General features: G+C 46.6%; 1 protein-coding gene across 1 annotated transcript in view; it reads right to left on the minus strand.

Annotated features, from left to right (window-relative positions):
- CKAP5 (cytoskeleton associated protein 5) overlaps window positions 1-21,548 on the minus strand; it is a 4,315,141-nt gene that overhangs the window by 2,923,271 nt on the left and 1,370,322 nt on the right. The window lies entirely within an intron of this gene.

A 21,548-nucleotide genomic window follows, 5' to 3' on the forward strand; every position in this document is an offset into this window, starting at 1 on the left:
AGCATTTTACATGGGTAAAACAAGAGTAAATTTAGCCACAGAATCTATGAACATGTATATGCCATCAGAAAGAACTTGAATAATGTATTGGCGAGACACATTCATGCCAACACTGACCACAATTTTAGATTTATGGCCATTGACCATGTGGACACGAACAGAGACCACGGGGTGTCCATTTGGAAGTAAAAGGACGAAAATGTCAGGTTTTACTGAGAGCAGAAAAGGGGCCAGGCATCAATGAAATAACTTCCATCACACCTGTTTTCAAACTCAAAGCCCTAGAAAGAAAAAAAAAAATAGTTGAAGGGGCAGTATATTTACCATGAATAAATAGTAAAAAAATAATTTCCTATTGTAAACATATGTACACACACATTTTTTGTAACATTTATAAGGTGTATTCTATATATCCTAGGTGCAATAAGTACAGCATGTATGCATTTATTCATATTTAAGGTTTATGATGTATAAATAGAAGTTATGTTCTTACCATAACGTTCCATGTTAGTTGTCCTCTTCTCGCCTTCTTTCTTGCTGGATGGGTTCGGAGCCGACCTCGGCTCCAACTCGGCCACTCTAAAAGCTCGAGAGTTGGTTCCACCGGCTCGAGGCTCCCCTTATATCCCACAATGCTAGGCGGTATTACCTCAGATCTCCTTTGTAAGCGATGCCCAGCCAAAAATAACTCCAGAACCACTGGAAAGGGAAAAAACCACCTCTATAAAAGGAAGGGAAGAAGGTGACCTGAAAACCTGAAGGAATATATGCACAGAATAGCATATACCTATCTACAATAGAGGTGGTAGAAAGAGAGGTCACAATCAAACTCCTCTAGGTCTGTCCAGGCTATGGGGAAGGGGGGTGGGACACAAGAAAGAAGGCGAGAAGAAGACAACTAACATGGAACGTTATGGTAATAACATAACTTCTATATGTTAAGTTGTCAATCTCACCTTCATTCTTGCTGGATGGGACCGCGTCCCTAGCACCTTGTCCCGGGTGGCCCATCAGAACAGACTCTTGAGAACAGTGGAACCAAAGTTAGCTGTATGTCTAGAAGCTAAATCCAACTTGTAATGAGAAATGAAAGTGTGAGGAGTAGCCCAAGTAGCCGCTGCACAAATGGTGTCAATAGGCAGCCTGTTTTGGAAGGCTATAGAAGTAGCTAAAGCTCTGGTGGAGTGAGCCTTAGGTTTGTTAGGCAGCTTTTGGTGTCTAATTTCATAAGCAACGGAAATCAGAGATGTTAGCCATCTGGAGAGTGATACCTTCGAAAAGTACAGTTTTGTACCTACCATAAATGTAGATGTTCGAAGATCCACATTGCTGCAGTCCTTACTTATGGGTAGTCCGCTGTCCTCGGTCGGCCCGAATACCAAAGTATTAGGGTGACGTCGGTCATGGGCGCACAGCCCTGACATCAGAGCGTCAGGGTATAAAAGCGCATGACCGACGTCATATCCTCAGTCTTTTCTTGCCCCAGATGTCAGAAGTCCCTAAAAGAAAGGTCACAGCCAAAAATCAGAGTACCTTCCCAAAAGATATGCCCAACTACAGCCATCACCCAAACCATATAACCATGCTAAGCTACAGAGGGGAAGGAGGGAGGGAAAATTGGACTGCAGCAATGTGGATCTTCGAACATCTACATTTATGGTAGGTACAAAAAGTACAGTTTTGTACCTACCATAAATGTAGATGTTCGAAGATCCACATTGCTGCAGTCCTTACACTTGGGTAGTCCGCTGTCCTCGGTCGGCTCGAATATCAAAGTATAAGGCTGACGTCGGTCAAGGCGCATTAGACTGACATCAGGACGTCAGGGTACAAATGCGCATGACCGACGTCATATCCTCAGTCTTTTCTTGCCCCAGATGTCAGAAGACCCTAAAAATAAAGGCCAAAACCAAAAGACAGCAAACAACCAACCAACCACCATTGCACTAATAATATGTACAATATATACAATATACACAATATTTACAATCCAACCCACACAACCGCCTCTAACCACAGAGGGGAAGGAGGGAGGGTAAATTGGACTGCAGCAATGTGGATCTTCGAACATCTACATTTATGGTAGGTACAAAACTCTACTATGTTCTTCATCTCACATTGCTGCAGTCCTTACACTTGGGTAGAATCCCAAAGCAGAGGTAAGGGAGGATGGCAAAACTATAAAGAAGCAGGAGCTGCCAAAATGCCCTGTAAAATAGCAGTGGCAAAACCAGCCCTAGATTTAGAGTAAAGTGGAAGGTGATAATGCTTAGAGAAAGTATGCACTGAACTCCAAGTAGCTGCCTCCAAAATATCTTTAGTTGCCACCCCCCTTAAATTGAGTGGCAGTAGCCCTAGTGGAATGAGGCCTAATCCCAGCTGGAATCTCCTTGCCATGATGGGAATAACAGAAAGCAATGCAAAACCCAATCCACTTAGAAATAGTTTGTTTTGACACAGGCTTGCCCTGAGAACTCAAAGCAAAAGAAACAAATAACTGCTGAGACTGCCTGAACCCTTTAGTTCTGCTCAAATAATATCGCAACTGCCTGTGTACATCTAAAGTGTGCAAAATCTTTTCCCCTTTATTTTGGGGATTTGCATAAAAAGTAGGCAAATGAATAGTTTGGTTTAAAGCCACACTAGAAACCACTTTAGGCATAAAGGAAGGATTAGTACGTAAAGATACCCTATCCTTATGGAAAATTAAGAAAGGCTCAACCGCCATAAGGGCCTGCAATTCAGAAACCCTTCTTGCAGAGGTAATGGAAGCAGTCTTCCATGATAAATATTTCAACTCGGTAGTAGCTGCAGGCTCAAAAGGTTGTAGAGTGAGTTTCTCAAACACAAAATTGAGATCCCAAGCAGGAGTAGGAGCTCTACATGGGGGTCTTACATGCTTTGCCCCTCTAAGAAATTGCTTGAACAAAGGATGAGAAAACAATGGTGGGTCACAGTCACAGTGAGCCGAAATTGCTGCAGCATGAACCTTAATAGAAGAGAAGGACAAACCTTTGTCCAGTAACTCAGTAAGATATTGAAGAGCCACACTTAAATTAGGCTCAGAAACATCAAAATCCTTTGCTGCACTCCAAAATAAAAATCTCTTCCATTTATCTGCGTACACTTTCCTTGTACTAGGCCTTCTAGCTTCCAAAATAACATTCAAAACTTGCTGTGGAAGTTGAGACCCTCCATGGTTCAAAACAGAATATGCCAGGCTGTTAGGTGAAGAGAGTGAAGCTTGACATTGAGTAAATGATTGTTCTCCTGAGACAACAGGTGTGGAATCGAAGGCAAAGGCCATGGAGGCTCCCGTAACAGACTTCTCAGTAATGGGTACCAGTGCTGTCGAGGCCAATCTGGAGCTATTAAAATCATCTTTGGCTTGTCCTGTCTGACCTTTAGAAGTACCTTTGGGAGGAGAGGCAGAGGTGGAAAGGCATACACATGAAGATTGCTCCAATTGAAAGAAAGAGCATCCACTTTCCAAGCTGTGGGATGAAACCTTTTCGTGCAAAACTTTGGCAGCTGGTGGTTTAGTGGAGAAGCGAACAGATCTATGTCTGGAGTTCCCCATGACACTGTCAATTTCAGAAATACATGAGGATCCAATTTCCACTCGTGGGGATCCATAATTCGTCTGCTCAACACATCTGCTAAGGAGTTCTGTGCTCCCGGCAGAAACCTTGCCTGAAGATTTAGCTGTAAACTGAGAGCAGTCTCCCACAAAATCATCGCTTGTCTGCAAAGAGGGTACGAATGAGTTCCCCCTTGCTTGTTGATGTACCACATGACAGTTGTGTTGTCTGTTAGAATCAACACCTGCCCTGGGTGAAGTAAATCCTTGAAAGCCATCAATGCAAATTGTACTGCTAACATCTCCTTCAAGTTGATATGCAAATGTTGAAGTTTGGCAGGCCACGTGTCTTGCACCCATTTTCCATTGAGGTGTGCTCCCCAAGCCTTGTCCGAGGCATCCGTCGTTAGAATCTGACTCGCCTCTGGTCGGGTCACAGAGAGTCCCTTGTTTAGGTGACATTCCTGAGCCCACCACAAAAATTCCTTCTGAATGCAAGGTATTATCTGAATGACAGTGTCTAGATCCTGGCAGTGTTGTGTCCATAGATTTTTGAGATACCACTGAAGCTTCCTCATATGCAATTTGGCATTGGGAAGCACCAGAATACAAGATGCCATGAACCCCAAGGCATGAAGGACTGTCCTTGCAGTCAGCCTGGACTGTAGAGACATTTGATGGAAATAAAGAGAAAGACTTTTCTGTTTGTCCGGGGTCAAAAAGGTCATCTGGGAAGCTGTATTCAGTCTCACACCCAGAAAGCACATGTCCTGAGAGGGTACAAGACTGGACTTTGTTTCGTTCACAGAATACCCTAGGCATCTTAACACTACCATCACATACTGTAGATGTTGAAGAAGCTCGTCCTTGTCTTGTGCAATAATCACGCAATCGTCCAAATAAGGATAAATTTGTATTCCTTCCATCCTGAAAAAGGCTATCACTGGAGCCAGAACCTTTGTGAACACTCTGGGCAGTAGATAAGCCAAAGGGCAATGCAGAGAACTGATAATGTAAATTCCCAGCTCGAAAACGCAGGTACTTCCTGCAACTGGGCCTGATAGGAACATGAGGATAAGCCTCTTTTAGATCCAGAGTTACCATCCAGTGATCTTTTCCCAGCAGAGGCAAAAGCTGTTGTAATGTCAACATTTTGAACTTTGGAATGTCCAAATAAGTGTTGAGGAGAGATAAATCCAAAATCGGTCTCCACGTGTTCCCTTTCTTTGGTACTAGAAACAGGCGGGAATAAAACCCTAGACCCACTTCTGAAGGAGGTACTGGCTGTATAGCTCCCATGTGAAGAAGTAATGAAATCTGTTTGTGAGCCTCCATCCTTTGCAGAGGAGGAATGTCTGGCATACCTTTGAAAGGAGGCAATGTATGGAAATAAAACTTGTAACCTTTGTTTATAATGTCCAACACCCATTTGTCTTGGGTGATTAAAAACCAATTTTGCTTGAAGAGAGCTAGCTTTCCTCCCAAAGGAGCTGCCAGGCAAGAAGAATCTGGCAGCTGAAAATGCAGGTCCATTGGGCCTGTTTACGAAAGGACTGGCCCCTACCCTCACCAGCAGATTGAGCAGGCGAACTCCATGTTCTAGGCCTAAAGGTACTCTGAGCTCTGCCCCTACCACGCCTAGATCTACCCCTAGACTGGGATTCAGAAGAAGGGTACGTCCACCCCTTAGCAGGCCAATTTCTACTAAACTTAGGAGGTTGAACCTGCAAAAAATCTTTAACAGTCTGCATAGACTTAGCCTTGTCCTCCATTTTCTTCAAAACAGACTCCACAGGAGGACCAAACAAAACTTCGGACTGTAAAGGGGCATCCAGAATTCTAGACTTAACATGCTCAGATAAATTCTGATCCTTAAGCCAGGCATGCCTACGAAGAACTGAACCAGTGGCAGCCACTCTAGAAGAAGCCTGCAAAGCATCAACACCACACTGCAAAGAATGTTTCCCCACCTGTTCAGAAACATGCACCAAATCTTGCAATTCTTTACACTCTATGCCCTCTGCCAAAGCATCCACTTTAGATTTTAGCTGAGAAAGGAGGAAATTCTGATATTTCAACATATGAAACTGGCAATTTAAAGCCCTCATTGCTAAAGTAGAAGAGGTGTACACCTTCTTACCCCATCTGTCCAAAGCTCTAGCTTCCTTATCTAGAGGAACGGATTCTTTACAACAGAAGCCCTAACACCCTTAGGCCCCTGACTAATAGTTTCTGGGTCGCCCTAGGACTCATATAGGTATTTATGAGCCTCAGGTACCCTATAATACCTGTCGGTTTAACTGGTGCAGGAGGCATAGAATCTGGATTAAATGAGGCCTCCGAAAAACATCCTGAACCACATCCAAAACAGGAGGAATAGCCAAGGGTCTATGCTGTGGTAAAACAAGAACTCTCTAAGCCTCTTTCTGGAATCTGAGTAATCCTGTCCTTCCCACTTAAAATGTTCCCTCATAGAGTGTAAGGTTTCTGAAAATGAAAAATCCTCTGGAGGGGAAGCAGAAGGAGTAGAATCCTCTGCATTGGAATCCGAATAAGGAGGAAAATCTTGAATATCTTCAGCAGAAGACTCAGAATCATCTGAGGCCTGCTCCAAAATTTCCAACTCTGGCTCTACCCTGGGCCTCTTATCAGGAGGGGGCATGGAACCTCTAATTAAAGTAATCAAATCTTCTGCCATTTTAAGCATATGCTTCTTAGGTACAGACCCTGAAGAACCAGAACTAACTCCAGAAGGCAAAACAGACCTGCCCTTAGAAGGAGCCCTAGAAACAGTAGCAGAAGGCCTAACCCCCTTAGGCAAAGAAGGGAGAATAGTAACCTGAGAGGCCCCTTCAGCCTGACCTGACTCCTGAGAGGCCACATCCTGTAAAATCAAGGTTTCCCCCTGAGACTCAACATAAACTTCAGCCGGATCCACCTGTTCCACTGCAGTCTCTAAAGGACCGGCGTCCGAAATGGACGAATCATCCTGCCTAGGCTTTACAGATTTGTCTTTACGCTTCTTCGTGGAAGCGGGCGTCGGAGGATCCGACAGCATATTATAATTACACCGTTTGCCAAAGACTAACCTAGCGCAATCTAGCCTTCTCTTAATAGTGCGCTTATTAAACCTAGCACAAAACCGACACCCAACTACGTGCTCGGTCCCAAGCAAGGGATACAAAGCGGTGGTAATCCATATGCGGTATCTGCTTCCCACAAGAAATACAATTATTCACTTTTTCTGACATCCGGTAAATAACTGAGGCAAGAAAAAACAAAAATGCTCCCCAACGGGGTACTTAGCCCAACTTGGTATGTCTGAAACTCAGCGAAAAATTTCAGAAAGCCGAACGGCACTTGCAACGCTGCTTCTGCATCGGACCATGCGGCAAAAAAGACTGAGGATATGACGTCGGTCATGCGCTTTTATACCCTGACGCTCTGATGTCAGGGCTGTGCGCCCATGACCGACGTCAGCCTAATACTTTGGTATTCGGGCCGACCGAGGACAGCGGACTACCCATAAGTAAGGACTGCAGCAATGTGAGATGAAGAACATCTGAAAGTCCCTTTCTGCCTTCTGCATAAGAGACAAACAATTGGTCAGTTTTCCTGATCTGTTTGGTTCTATCCAAATAATACCTTAACTGACGAACATCTAGCCAATGCAATTTTTGTTCAGACCTGTTAGAAAAGTTAGGAAAAAACACAGGGAGGTCAATGGTTTGATTTAGGTTAGATACAGAGGCCACTTTACGTAAGAAGGATGGATTGGTTCGTAAGGACACTCTGTCTTTATGAAACAATAGATACGGTGGTCGACTGCTGAGTGCATGAAGTTCTGAGACCCTTCTAGCTGAAGTAATGGCTACCAGAAAGAGTCTTCCAGGATAGCAATTTCAATGAACAGGAAGCTGCAGGTTCGAACGGGAGAAGAATCAAAGATGTGAGAACTAAATTAAGGTCCCAAGAAGGAGGAGGATTTCTTATAGGAGGTCTGAGAAGAAAACTCCCTTCAAAAAGCTTTGCAAAGCTTGTGAGACATGATGGCAGAATCTGAGATGCCCACATGAAAGTTAGAAATAGCTGCCAATTGAACTTTAAGAGTAGAAGGAGATGAACCTGCATGGAAGAGTTCAGCTAGAAAATCAAGGACTATTTGGATGGAAGCAGTGAAAGGATCTATGTCCCTTCCTTGAGCCCAATAGGCAAAACGTTTCCACTTACTAAGATAAATCTTCCGAGTGGAAGATTTATGGGAAGCTATCAAAATATCTCGAACAGAGTGAGATATTTGAGGAAGCCTGGCTAAGGTTGGAATTGGAGGAACCAAGCAGTGAGGTTCAGAGAGGGGAGGGAGTGATGTAATTGACCCGATTGATGGATCAAAAGATCTGGAACTAGGTCCAGATGCCAAGGTTGCTCCAACAAAAATTGATGTAGAAAGGGGAACCAAACCTGTCGAGGCCAGTAAGGAGCAATGAGGATCAATGAGGCCTTCTGAGCAATAGCTTTCTGTATTACTTGAGAGATTAGTGGGAAGGGAGGAAATGCATACAGAAGTCCCCGGGGCCAAACCTGGACTAGCGCATCTCTGCTGGGCTGGCCTGGTAACGGGAATAGGGTGAAATAATCTCTGCACTTGCTGTTTTGGGGAGTAGCAAAAAGGTCGCAGCAAGGCTGACCCCACCTGAGAAAAATTTTCTCCAGAATAGAATCTTTCAGAGACCACTCGTGAGGCATGAGTATGGCTCTGCTCAATTTGTCCGCGATTAGATTGGACTTCACGGGGATATCCGTTGCTATCAGAAACCGCTGAGAAGAAATCGCCCATTGCCACAGTCTGAGTGCTTCTCGACATAGGGGATAGGACCTGTTTCCGCCTTGTTTGTTGATATACCACACTACAGACATATTGTCCGTCTGGATTGCTATCGTTCCCAAGGGAAGAGAGTCTTGAAGGGCTTGCAACGCTAAAAGCACTGCTCTCATCTCTAGAACGTTGATATGCAAGTGGCATTCGTCTGGTTGCCATATGCCCTGGACTGTTCTGCCCTGATAATGCCCCCCCACCCGATCAGGGAGGCGTCCGTTGTCAGAGTAGCAACCGGAGGGGGAGGAACAAAGGGTCTTCCCAGGAAGAGCTGAGGGGAAGAAATCCACCAAAGAAGATGATTCTTGCATGCTTGCGTAATCATAATGGTTTGGGACATCGGAAGTTCCTGGTACGACCATTGTGTGAAGAGCATCCATTGAAGGATTCTCATGTGGAATCTGGCTAATAGAAGTAGAGAGATAGCAGCCGCCATAATCCCTAGTACTTTCAGAACTAATCTTACTTTGACTCTGTTGCTGGGAAGAGAAAAGAGACCAGTTTGTATGTCTGCTATTCTTTGGTCTGTTAGTCTCGCAGACATGTTGACTGTGTCTAGATTTGCGCCTATGAAGGTAATAGCACGACAAGGCGACAAAACAGACTTTTCGCAATTTATTGAGATGCCTAACTTTTGACAAATGCGAAAGGTGTAGTCTCTGGCCATTAACAGAAGATGCTTGGTAGGAGCTGTGAGGAGCCAGTCGTCCAAATATGGAAACACCTGGAATCCTTGATGTCTCAGGTGAGAAGCTACCACTGCCATGCATTTGGTAAACACCGGGGCAGTGGGTGAGACCAAAGGGCGAGCTCTGAATTGAAAGTGACGGTTCCCAGCCGAGGCGGAGAAATCTCTTGAGCGTCTGTTCATTTTATATGATAGTACGTATCCTGGAGGTCTATAGAGCACATCCAGTTTTCCTTTCCCAAAGGGGTAGGATGGATTGTGGCGTGACCATCCGAAATCTTGTTTTCTTCCCCGCCTTCTTCAAGCTACTGAGATCCAAAATGGGTCTCCTGTCCCCTGTTTTCTTTGGAACCAAAAAGAATTTGGAGTAGATTCCGGATCCTTGCTGGTCTGCTGGTACTGGCTGAATGGCTCTTTTTGCAAGCAACTTTGAAATTTCCAAGCTGCTTGATCCCTTTTGGAGGTGGAGCATCTGGAAGGGATTTTTTTGATTGATTTGGAGTACGAAAGAACGGAATGGAATAGCCTTTGGAAATGATGGACTGTACCCACTTGTCTTGAGTTAGGGATCGCCAGGCTTCTGGGTACAGTGACAATCTTCCCCCGACTGCCAAAGAAGGTGGACAGTCGGGCAACACCTCAGGGATGCTGAAAGGGCTTATCGGAGAAGGTTTCTCGATTGCCCTGGTTCTGCGGACCCCCCCTGCCTCTAGGGCGACGTCTACCATTATTGTTCCCCCCTCTGGCGGGGAACCGACTCTGTGCGTCAGGCAAAGTCCCTTGAGATTGTTTGCGGAACCACATTTTCCCACTTTTCTGGCCTTTGGGGTAAGGCCTTGAAGGAGTAGAAAAACGGACTCCGACGGCAGAAAGAGTCTTGCCATCCATCTCGCACCTAGTCAAGGTTTCTTTCACTTGAGGACCAAAGAGAGATGATCCATCAAACGGGAAATTAGTGAAAGACGTTTTAAAGGGGTCTGCAAAGTTGCATAGCCGCATCCAGGCATGCCGGCGTAAGGCCACACCTGTCCCTGCGGCTCTGCTCGCTCCATCAGCCGCATATGAAAGAAGGCATGGAGGAGTTAGCTATAGAATTTAGGGTAGCCAGCTGAGTGTTCATCTTGTCCTGAAACCCCGCAGCTGTAGGATCCTTCAACATGTCACTCGCTTCCTTGATCAAATCTCTTTGAAGACAAGTGAAATGGCATAGGTAGTTCAGCGAACGCATAGCAAAGGTCGCTGACGAAAACATCCGCTTCCCGTACCTGTCCATAGACCTAGATTCCTTGTTAGGAGGATGGACAGGCACCGAAGGATCAGCTAGTTCCTTCTTAGTGGCAGCAGCTACCACCATAGCATCCACAGAAACTCCCTTGGTCAGAAATTGTTGATCTGCTGGTGCCGTGATAAACTTTGAAGGTCTCCTGGGGGTGGGGTCCACTGAATCAGGAGCCGTCCAAGCCTTTTTTGCTACCACCTGCATGAGGGGGTCAAAGGGGGACACCCAGGAGGTGGAAGGGCGAGAGCCAAACGCCTCAAGATACACAGATTCGTCCTCCGAAGGGTTAAGGGCTGGCCAATTTCCCCTCTGTTTCAGGATTTCTAGAATGTCTGCAAAGGAGACATCTTCAGAAGGGGAACGGGGGGGAACCCTCGGAATCCTCTAAATCTGTGTCAGAGGTGACAGACTCAGGTGAGTCTATGTGTTTCCTCTTACACTTTCTCTTCCTAGGGGGCTCCCCTGACAATTCAGGAGAGGCCTCGGAAGAGGATGAGATTCCCACAGGGGATTCTTGAGGAGCTGGCTCTCTGCGGTCTGGGATGAGGGAGTGAGTAGACATAACCTGAGGCACCGAAGAGGGAGGCGGCGGAGCCGACTGTGGAGTTGAACCAGGTTCCAACACACTCCGCATGACCTCGAACGCACCCCTGTCAGGCAGAGCCAGAGGTCCCCGCTCCGAAAAGCTGATAACCCCCCTCGGCGCCGACAGTGATGGCTCAGAGGCCGATGTTGGAGCCGAACTCACCAGCGCCGAGGCACCGAGAGGAGGCGGGTCGGACAAGGGTCCGATGCCACTCACCCCTCGAGCCAGAGGAAGTCGGCGCCGAGATTCTTCCAAGGAAGAAATCGGGGCCGACCACGGGGCCGAAGGCATTTGTATCGTCTCCGGCGCTACCACAGTCTCGGTTCCGAAACGCCCCGGCTCCGAGCTCAAAGGAGTCGGAGGAGGAACATTTTGAGGAACAGGATCAAGCATAGACTGATGAGTCGGGCTCTGAAGCATTTGGGCCAGTGCCTCGGACTTAAGAAGTAGACTCACTACCCTCTGAAGGTCATGATCCGAAAGCCTCGATGACCTAGAGGAGTGAGATCTATGGCTCCGTTCAGACAGCAAGGGAGATGCTGGAGCCGAATGAACGGAGCCAAGGGACGGTGACCTAGACCTCTTTCTAGATGTCGGCTCCGATGGTCTGATCGGAGCCGACACAGAATTTCAATGCCTCGGCTCCAGGCGGAGCCGAGGAAACCACAGAAGCTGCAGTCTGAGACTCATCGGCTCCAGCGAGCCGATGTAGCAGGAGGTTTGAAGCCTTAGGTCTCGACTCAGAAGCTGGAGTCGAGGACCTAGAAGCCTTAGAGGGTTTGCCGAGTAACAGTAAGGGAACCCTCAGGCTTAAGCAAACCTCTTAAAATAAGTTTATTTTTTCTTTCCTGCAGGACTCTGGGGCTGAAGCCATGGCATACAGCACAAGAGTCCTGCAGGTAAAGGTCCCAGGCAGTAAACACAAGAAGTGTGACCGTCTGTCAGAGACATTTTCTGACAGCACGAGTCACACTTCTTGAAGCCTGAGACCTTTGAATCCTTGGACATTTTCAAGGAACAGAAAAGTGTAACCACCACACAAAAACACAAACACACCGATTACACTATCAGTAAGTAAAGTTTAAACTAAGTTAAAACTAATAAGTTTAGTTAGTTTAGTTTTTATATATCCCTACAAAAAGCACATACACTCCACTATTAGGGATGGAAGGGCCCGAAGGCCTAAGGAAGGAACTTATAAGTTCTTGAGGTAAAAAGGGTGGATAAAAGGGTAGAAAAGGATCAAAATCCACTAAACTAAGGGAATAATGACAAAAAAACTAAGTTAAAGGGGTTTAAATTAACTATTAGACTGATCTAATGAACTGACCTGAAGCCGGTAGAAACAACACACCTCGATCGCTGTAGCGGCAAACGAGATCTGGGATAATACCGCCTAGCATTGTGGGATATAAGGGGAGCCTCGAGCCGGTGGAACCAACTCTCGAGCTTTTAGAGTGGCCGAGTCGGAGCCGAGGTCGGCTCCGAACCCATCCAGCAAGAATGAAGGCGAGATTGACAACTTAACATCAGACAATTATGAAAGTTAAGAATTTTTTATACAAATATATATATGTATATATACACACACACACACACACACACATATATATATATATATATATATATATATATATATACACACATACACACACAAATTTATTATGGGACATGAGGGGTTAAATTTCTTGAGATGTCTGTAGTTTCATCCAATCAGAAAGTAGAGTGCACTATTTAAAATTCAGATTGATTTTATTAATTTGTCTGATGAAGCTTACATTTGTTAAACAAAAGCGTTCACATGTTCATTTTATTATTTTTACAAATAATCAGGTTCTTTTATCTTGCAACTTTTTTGTGCCTTGCCTTTTGGTTTGGTAAGGTATTGTCACTGTTTACTTGTTTTTCTTCAGTTGGTCTTCCTTTCTACAGCAGTTTGTCATGGCATTAGGCAGTGATTTGAATACCTTCCAATCATCTAGTACTGTGCAGAAAGAAAGTAATTTGGATATAGGCTGTAACTGCACTTGTCATGCAGTTAACACAAATAATGGATGACCTATATCAACAAATGAACATTACAACCAAAAATAATGATACTGGGACCAGGGTTGCCAGATTTCCAGCACCCCAGGTAGGGACAAAAAAAGAAGAAAAAGAAGGTCTCTCACGGCAAGTGAAGACCAAAAAAAAAAGGTCTTCGGCAACTGAAGACCAAAAAAAAAAAAAAAAGGTCTTTAATGCGGGACAGAGTTCCACATTACAGAAGTGAGCTCACTCAGTAGCTCTGCACTAAACACGGAGCTTCTCGTGTTTAATGTATTGCAGTTCCGCATTCAACACAAGTAGCTCCGTGTTTACCGATTTTTTTATTGGCCCGTATACCGGCATATGGGCCAATCAAAAATCGCTAAACACGGAGCTTCTCGTGTTTAATGCGCAACACAAGAAGCTCCGTGTTTAGCTATTTTTGATTGGCCCGTATGCCAGGTATACGGGGCAATCAAAAAAAAAAAGCGGAGGCTGGCCGGGATTTAAACTGGCAGGGCGGGACTCGGGATCAGGCTGCTGATCTCGGGACAGTCCCGCCCAAATAGGGACGTCTGGCAACCCTGACTGGGACTTCCAGTGCTAAAAAGGGAAGTCAGCAATGTGTCAGACTAACATCACCCCTCAGTGTTTTGCTGCCAGCCCAACAACGGAATCAGCATCTAGACAAGAAAACGATGTGCAGCCGCACAACCCGGAAGCAAAAGGAATGAATACACAGAATGCGTCTGTTTTCAGAGAACAGAACGGCTTCAGTAAAGAAATTCTGCAATTAAATGACTGGTTATAGTCTGGACTTGCCTTCAACAATGGAACTGGATAAAATTTCTCTTTGATTGAAGGTAAGCTCAACAATTTTGATACGAAACTTCCGCGCTGCAAGAAATTGCACCTTGAAAATACTTATTTAAGAGAATGCATCAGGTTAAAGTCGTTCCCAAGAGCCTGAGAGTATGGCATTTCCCATCAGGATTAATTAATAACTCTGCATTTCATCTTGAACTGTTACAACTGTCTGATGGATGAGAACTTGAACTGTTAAAATTATTGGTGAAAAACAATGCAAGTGAAATAGATATTTTATTTGAAGAGTTAACAGTCTTAGACACAACTGTTTGTGAAGATAGGGAATATAACTTAATGAAATTTGAACATTTAAGAATATACAATAGCAGTGACCAGCACATTAACAAACTGAAAGCTGGTAAATTAAACAAGATTGACAGAGATGTTAATGACTATGCAAACGGTGTTGCATATCCCAAGTCTCCAGATACACACAGAAAAGCCAGAAATGTAGTTAACAGGAATTGTTTTTATCAAACTCTGGCACGGACCTGGAAGGGGAGGGAAACATAGTTGAGAGAGAGGAGGAGTTGGATTTCAACTTTGATAAAGAGTACCCTGAACTAAGGAGAAGCAAAAGAATACAGAATAAAACAAATTATACCAATAAGACACAGCAACCTCAGGCAGGGTTTCAAGGGGCCAGGCCCAAAACCAGTAACTGGAGGACACAAGTGTGTACCACGACATTTTTTTGTGAAAAAGTGGTTGATGAGTTTTGTTAACCAAGAAAAGGATGCAATTATTCCTATTTTGGATAATGGTAACAATGATATCTCATGAACAGTGATACTGAATAGATAGATATATGACAAGAGTCTTGCACAGATGAGACAGCAGATTTACTTTCAAAAGAAATAACATTTGTACCCACTAGGTGGTTTAATGTTGTCGACACGGTCATTGATTTACAAATTTAACAAAAGTTGAATTTATTGTTATTGTATGAAAACCATGATCATGATAACAGTAATATTTTCAAGATTACTTCCACCTATAACCAACCTTACATTCTAAGCTTGTCATGTATGAGAAGCTCTGTGAATTAAATTTACACAACCTACATAAACACTCTTAGTCGAGACTTTATGAATGTTAATTCAGAGGAACAGAACAATTTGACATCATTACAAAAGCAAGATGTTAGGATCATGAAACCAGACAAGGGGGGAGGGGTTATGATCATGGACACAGCTAAGAACACTAACTGCAAACTATGCTTATTGATGTAAACTACAGGAAGTCTCCCTTAATGAACTTAATGGAGCATATAGGAAAATTTATGGGCAACTAACTGAATGATATGCTCTTGGAGAGGAGAATTAGAAGTTATGTACTCACCATAACGTTCCATCTGAGTAGGTGACTTCATTCGGATGCAACCTGTGGGTATCGGATCCGACCTCGGATCCGAGCCGGCAATTCAAAAGCTTAGGCTCTGAGCTCCTAGCTCCTCCCTCTTACCCATAACCCCTTGCCAAGCCCTGACTGACCTCAGATTGAGTTTGCCTCAAAATACTGACTACAGTACACGAAAAACAGCATAAATACTCGCTCTATAAAGGTCAGGGGGATGGTTGCATCGGAATGAAGTCACCTACTCAGATGGAACGTTATGGTGAGTACATAACTTCTAAATCTGAAGTAGGAAGACTTCATTCGTCTGCAACCTGTGGGACAGAGTCCCCAGCTACCTGAATCTTGGGCGGCCGTCATGGAAGGATGTTTCGGAGCACTGCTGAGCCAAAGGATGCTCTTCCTCTAGAAACAACATCCACCTTATAATGAGAAATAAAAGTATGAGGCGAGGCCCAAGTAGCTGCAGCAGATATCATCCAATGATACACGGGACTTAAAGGCTGACGTGGAAACTGCCCTAGTAGAATGAGCCGTAACCCTCTAAGGAGCAGGTCTACCTGAAGTGTCATATGCCTGCAGAATACAATTAGCAATCCACTTAGATAGTGTGACTTTAGATACTGCTTTACCCAGAGCAAATTTAGCAAAGGAAACGAACAGCTGATCTGATTTCCTGTGACCAGCTGTTCTGTGAATATAAAAACGTAATTGTCTATGAACATCCAAGGAATGCAATTTGTATTCTCCTTTGAGTACTTGGGAAAAAACACAGGTAAATTGATTGATTGGTTAATATTAGATTCAGAAGAGACCTTCGGAAGAAAAGATGGATTGGTCCTGAGGCACACCCTATCAGGAAGAAAGAAAGGTAAGGCTTGACGCATAGAGCCTGAAGCTCAGACACTCTTCTGGCTGAAGTGATAGCTACCAAGAAGGCAGTCTTCCATGAAAGGTACTTTAGATCTGTAGAAGCTGCAGGCTCGAAGGGAGGAGCAGTAAGGGCTTGCAGAACTAAAGACAAGTCCCAAGGTGGTACAACCTCCTTGACTGGAGGCCTCAACAAAAAAATCCCTTTGAGAAAGGTTTTGCATAATTTCGCCGTCATGAGGGGAGCTGTCTCATGACCAATGTGATAACGCGAGATAGCTGCCAATTGTACCTTAATCGTGGAAGAACTTGCCCCTTGATGAAAGAGGTCTGTTAAAAAATCCAGCACCGCTGACATAGGTGCCGAGAAAAGATCCAAAGTTCTCTGTACCGCCCAAATAGAGAATCTCTTCCATTTACTCCGATAAACCTGCCTGGTGGAAGGTTTATGAGCTGCCACTAAGATGGCCTTGACCGGTGATGAGATACCGGGAGTCCTAATCAAGGATGGAACTGGAGCAGCCAAGCAGTCAACTTCAGGGTGCGCAGATTGGGAACCGAAATTCCCAGAGGGTGGGAGATGAGATCCGGAATTGGATCGAGAATCCAGGGTGGATTGATTTTGTGAGACCATACGAGGGAACCAGGGTTGTGAGGCCAGAACGGGGCAATGAGAATCATTCTGCTCCCCAAACTGTTGGCTTTCTGCAGAAGCCTCTGCATCAGAGGAAGTGGAGGGTAGGCATAAAGGAGACCGGGAGGCCAAGCATGCACCAGAGCATCTCGGGAATTCACCTGGTGGGGGAAGCAGAGCGAAGAAATTGTCGCATTTGGCGTTTGAGGGAGAGGCAAAAAGATCGCAACAGGGTTGCCCCCAAACGGCAAAAATCTTCTTCGCTACCTGAGGATTGAGAGACCACTCGTGAGGAGAAAGAATGGTGCGACTGAGCTTGTCCGCAAGGATGTTGGACTTTCGGAATGTGCGTTGCTACCAGAAAGCGTTTGGTGGAAATTGCCCATTCCCAGACTCTCATGGCCTCTCGACAAGGGGGTAAGACCTGGTTCCTCCCTGTTTGTTGATATACCAGACTACCGACATGTTGTCTGTCTGAATCGCAATAGTCCCTAAAGGAAGAACGTGGTGAAGTGCTTGCAACGCTAGAGCACCGCCCTCATTTCCAGGACATTTATATGCAATAGCGTCTCTGTGGGATTCCACGTGCCTTGGACAATCTTTCCCAGAATGCCCCCACCCGAGGCAAGAAGCGTCCGTGGTCACTGTGGCTCTGGGAAATGCAGCACAAAAGGTCTCCCTGCCAGGGGCTCGGGAAAGAAGCCACCAAAGAAGGGAGTCCCTGCCTTGCTGACCCAATCGGAGCGTTGAGAGAGGAACAAAGAGGGGACCACTGAACCTGAAGGGTCCATTGAAGAACCGCATGCGTTTGAGCATGAATGAGAAGCGGAATAGCTGCCGCCATAGAACCTAGGGCCCTCAGGACCAAAGTTGCAGTTGGAGATGGTTGCAGGACCGCTGCCACATGACACTTCAGGTTGGCAATTCTGTCTGGAGTGAGGAAGGCTCGCATTGATCTGGTGTTTAGTCTTCCTCCTATGAAATCTATAGCTTGTGTGGGGTGCAGTAAAGATTTCTCCCAGTTGATCGTGATGCCCAGCCTTGAGGCTAGTTGAAGAAAGTAGTCCCTGGCTGAGCACAGAAGATGCCTTGATGATGCCGTCAGGAGCCAGTCGTCCAGGTACGGAAAGACCTGTAATCCCTGGAGCCTCAGGTGGGCCGCTACCACCGCTAGAACCTTGGTGAACACCCTGGGGGCTGAGGTGAGACCAAAGGGGAGGACCCTGAACTGATAATGACTGGCTCCCAGCCGGAAGCGAAGAAACCTCCGGGATCGTCTGTCCATGCGAATGTGGTAGTACGCGTCCTTGAGGTCGATGGAGCACATCCAGTCGTTCTCCCTCAAGAGGGAAAGTATAGATTGGAGGGTGACCATCCGGAACTTTTGCTTGGTTACTGACAGGTTCAGCTGGGAAAGGTCTAAGATTGGTCTTAGGACCCCCTTTTCTTTGGCACCAAAAAGAACCTGGAGTAAAACCCTAATCCGGTTTGATCTGGGGGGACGCGCTGGATAGCTCTTTTTCCTAGCAGCTGTTCGATTTCGACAGCTGCCGCCTCCCTTTGGTCGGGTGGAACATCTGGGAGGCTGCGAGATCTGGGAACTTTGTACAATGGGATTGTATAACCTCTGGATATCACGCGAAGCACCCAACGGTCTGATGTAATGGACTACCAAGAAGTTAGGTGCCTCGAGCCCCCCGACTGCCTCCACAGACGGACAGCCGGGCAACCCTTCAGGGCTGCTGCGTGGGTCTCTCAGAGAAAGGTTCTCTGGACCCAAAGTTTCTAGGAGCCCCCTGCCTCTAGGGCGGCGACCACCCTGTCCTCCTCTGCCACGGGAGGGCTGCTTATCCGGAGCAGGTTGGGACTGCTGCGATTTCGGAACCACATCTTCTTCTGTCCCTTTTGGTTCTTGAGAAGGACCTCTGGGGAGCTGAGAAGCGGACTCCGGCGGCAGACAGCGTCTTCCGTCCTTTTGCTCTGGACCAGTGTTTGAACAGTCTTGCCAAACAAGGCAGAACCATCAAAGGGGGCATTCGAAGTCGCCTTGAAGGGCTCTAGAAATCACAATGGCGGAGCCAGGCCTGCCTCCTCATGACTAGGCCTGCTCCGCTGGCTCTAGCGGCTCCCTCGGTAGCATTAGAAAGTAGCCGCATAGATGTGTTAGATACCGCTCTAAGAGTGGCCATTGGTGGAGTATACCTGCTTATCTTCACCCGACATGGACTCTGGGGAGATGCAGCGTATTCTTTAATCAGATCCCGCTGCATCCTAATGACATGTGCCATGTAGTTCAGCTCTCAAAGAAGGTTGCTGAACTGAAAACTTCGCTTCCCAATGCGATCCATCGAAGGACTCCTTGCCCGGAGGATGCATAGAGGGACTCTCCTGGGCCAATTCCCTCTTCGTGGCTGCAGCCATCATGGCATCTACTGGGGGGCCCTTGCTCCAGTGAGTGCGGTCCGAGGAGGAAAGGATGCGGTCAGGACACTTGGGTACAGGCTCAACGGTGTCCGGATCCTTCCACGCGCTGATGGATATAAGATCCACCAGAGAGTCAGCAGGAGGGGACACCCAAGAGGTAGATGGGCCCGCCTCGAATGCCTCCAAGAACACAGACTCGTCTGAGGAAGCCTTGGGGGCAGACCACCCCCCCCTGATCCTTAACATCTCCATAATGTCTCCAAATGAGACGTCTTCAGGGGTGACCTTGGGAGCCTTCCCTTCATCCAAATCTGTGTCTTGGTCACGGACTCGGGGCAGTCCATGTGCCTCCTTTTGCACTTGCGCTTCCGAGGTACTTCATCGGGGGGGCTGTCCGAGGAGTACTCTTCCGCAGTTGGATGTTCCAAGGGAACTACTTGGGACATCGAGGCGGGCTGTCCCTGGGACCGGCTGGTGGGGGCCTGGCCCAACTGCAAGGGGAGTGCTGGATGGAGCCGTGGCAGGGACCGGGGTCTGGGCGTCCTCAACAGTGCCCTTTCCACTCGTCGAAGGCGAGGGAGCCAGCTTCTGTAAACCCTGAGAGCCGACCCCACTCGGATCCGGCCTTGCGGATCGGAGTCGGAGCGAAACCGTCGGATCCGAGACGGTGTGCTCCGACCTGGGCGGAGCGAAAACACACCAGCTCCCTCGGATCCGAGGCTCGGTCCTCGGCTCCGAGAGGTCGGGTCCGGCACCCGGGCACTCAAGGGATGGGACGGATCCGAGGTGCGCCGACCTATCGGATCCGACCCACCCGGATCCAACTCTGCCCGGCGCCGACAGCTCCGAACCCGTGGTATGGGTCGGAGAAGGAGCCAAAGGGGCGAAAAAAGGGGTCGAAGCCCCTCCCGGATGGGGGGGGGGGCTAGGAGCACTCCCATTTGCATTTGGGCCTGGATGAATGTCCTCATCATCCGGTCCATATCAGCTTCACTCATGGAAAAAGTTGACCTGGTGGAGGCCACCGAAGCGGACCTAGAGGCAGCCTGGAGACCTCGTAGAAGGGCTAGCCTCCTCCTCCTCGGGCCCAGGAGAGAACCGAGTGGAGCCGAGGAGGAGGAAAGCTAGAAGGCACAGGGGAGGCCCGCTTAGATGGAAGAGCCGAACTGGAAGTTTCGGCTCTCCGTTTGTGGTGCCTCTCCCTGTGCCTCTCCTCTTCTCTCTCCCTAGAGGACTCTTTCTCCTCCGGCAACTTAGAGGGAGGTTGAGTCCCAGCCGGAGGAGGAGAGCCCACAGCAACAGGTTGCTGAGTAGAAGGGCAGAAGCGGCGGTATCTGGAGGTAGAAGTCCAGCCAGCACCAGCTTCGACCTCCGCTCCCTCAAAGCCCGGGGGTTGAACCCTGCACAAATGGTACAACCAGATGACACTAACGCACCGAGTGTGGCCATCCGCTGGGGATAGCTTATGGCCACACTCGGTACATTTAGAGAAAACAGCCTTATGGGCTTCAGACATTATAAACCCTGAAGGCCTAAAACAACACACACACACAAACTATGCAAAAACCCGTGAAAAATTAAATAAAAAGAGAGAGGAAAGCCTAACACAATCAACACTAATAATATAAAGTAGCAAAATAGAGAATTTTTAAAACTTTTTCTGTCAGACAAACTTATCTGTCACCAAAAAACGCCAGGAGCTCAAGAATCCGTCGCAACTTGAAAGCGGCAAACGAAATCTGGGGTCAGTCAGGGCTTGGCAAGGGGTTATGGGTAAGAGGGAGGAGCTAGGAGCTCGGAGCCTAAGCTTTTGAATTGCCGGCTCGGATCCGAGGTCGGATCCGATACCCACAGGTTGCAGACGAATGAAGTCTTCCTACTTCAGATCAGACATTTCATCATACGATTTAAATTTCATTACCCCAAGAATTCCAGTATTTTTTGGCATTCCCAAGATCCACAAAGGCCTTTTGGATCCCCTTTGAGGCCTTTAGTGGATGGTGGGGATTCGATAGCAGCTGCATGTGCCCAGTACTTACATTACGAGTTGCAAAAATTGCTAAAAAATGAAATTCAGATATACAAAGATTCCTGGACATTCTTGGAACACAAACAATATAGCATTTGACAAGAAAGACCTATTAGTCACTAATGACGTGAAAGATTTATAAACGGTCATTCCACAGACTATTGGTTTGGAATGGGTTAATGAAATGTTATTAGAGCACAAGGCTCACAAAGATGAAGATAACCTCATCTTGGAATTATTAGAAATAGTTTTAAGCAACAATTTCTTTATATTCAACAAATTAAACTATGAGTGAGAAGGACACAGAAAAAACAATTAGTAAAAACTAAAT

The sequence above is a fragment of the Protopterus annectens genome, chromosome 9.part0 (assembly GCF_019279795.1).
Source record: "Protopterus annectens isolate FY-2018-M chromosome 9.part0, PAN1.0, whole genome shotgun sequence".
Classification (NCBI taxonomy): Eukaryota; Metazoa; Chordata; order Ceratodontiformes; family Protopteridae; genus Protopterus; species Protopterus annectens.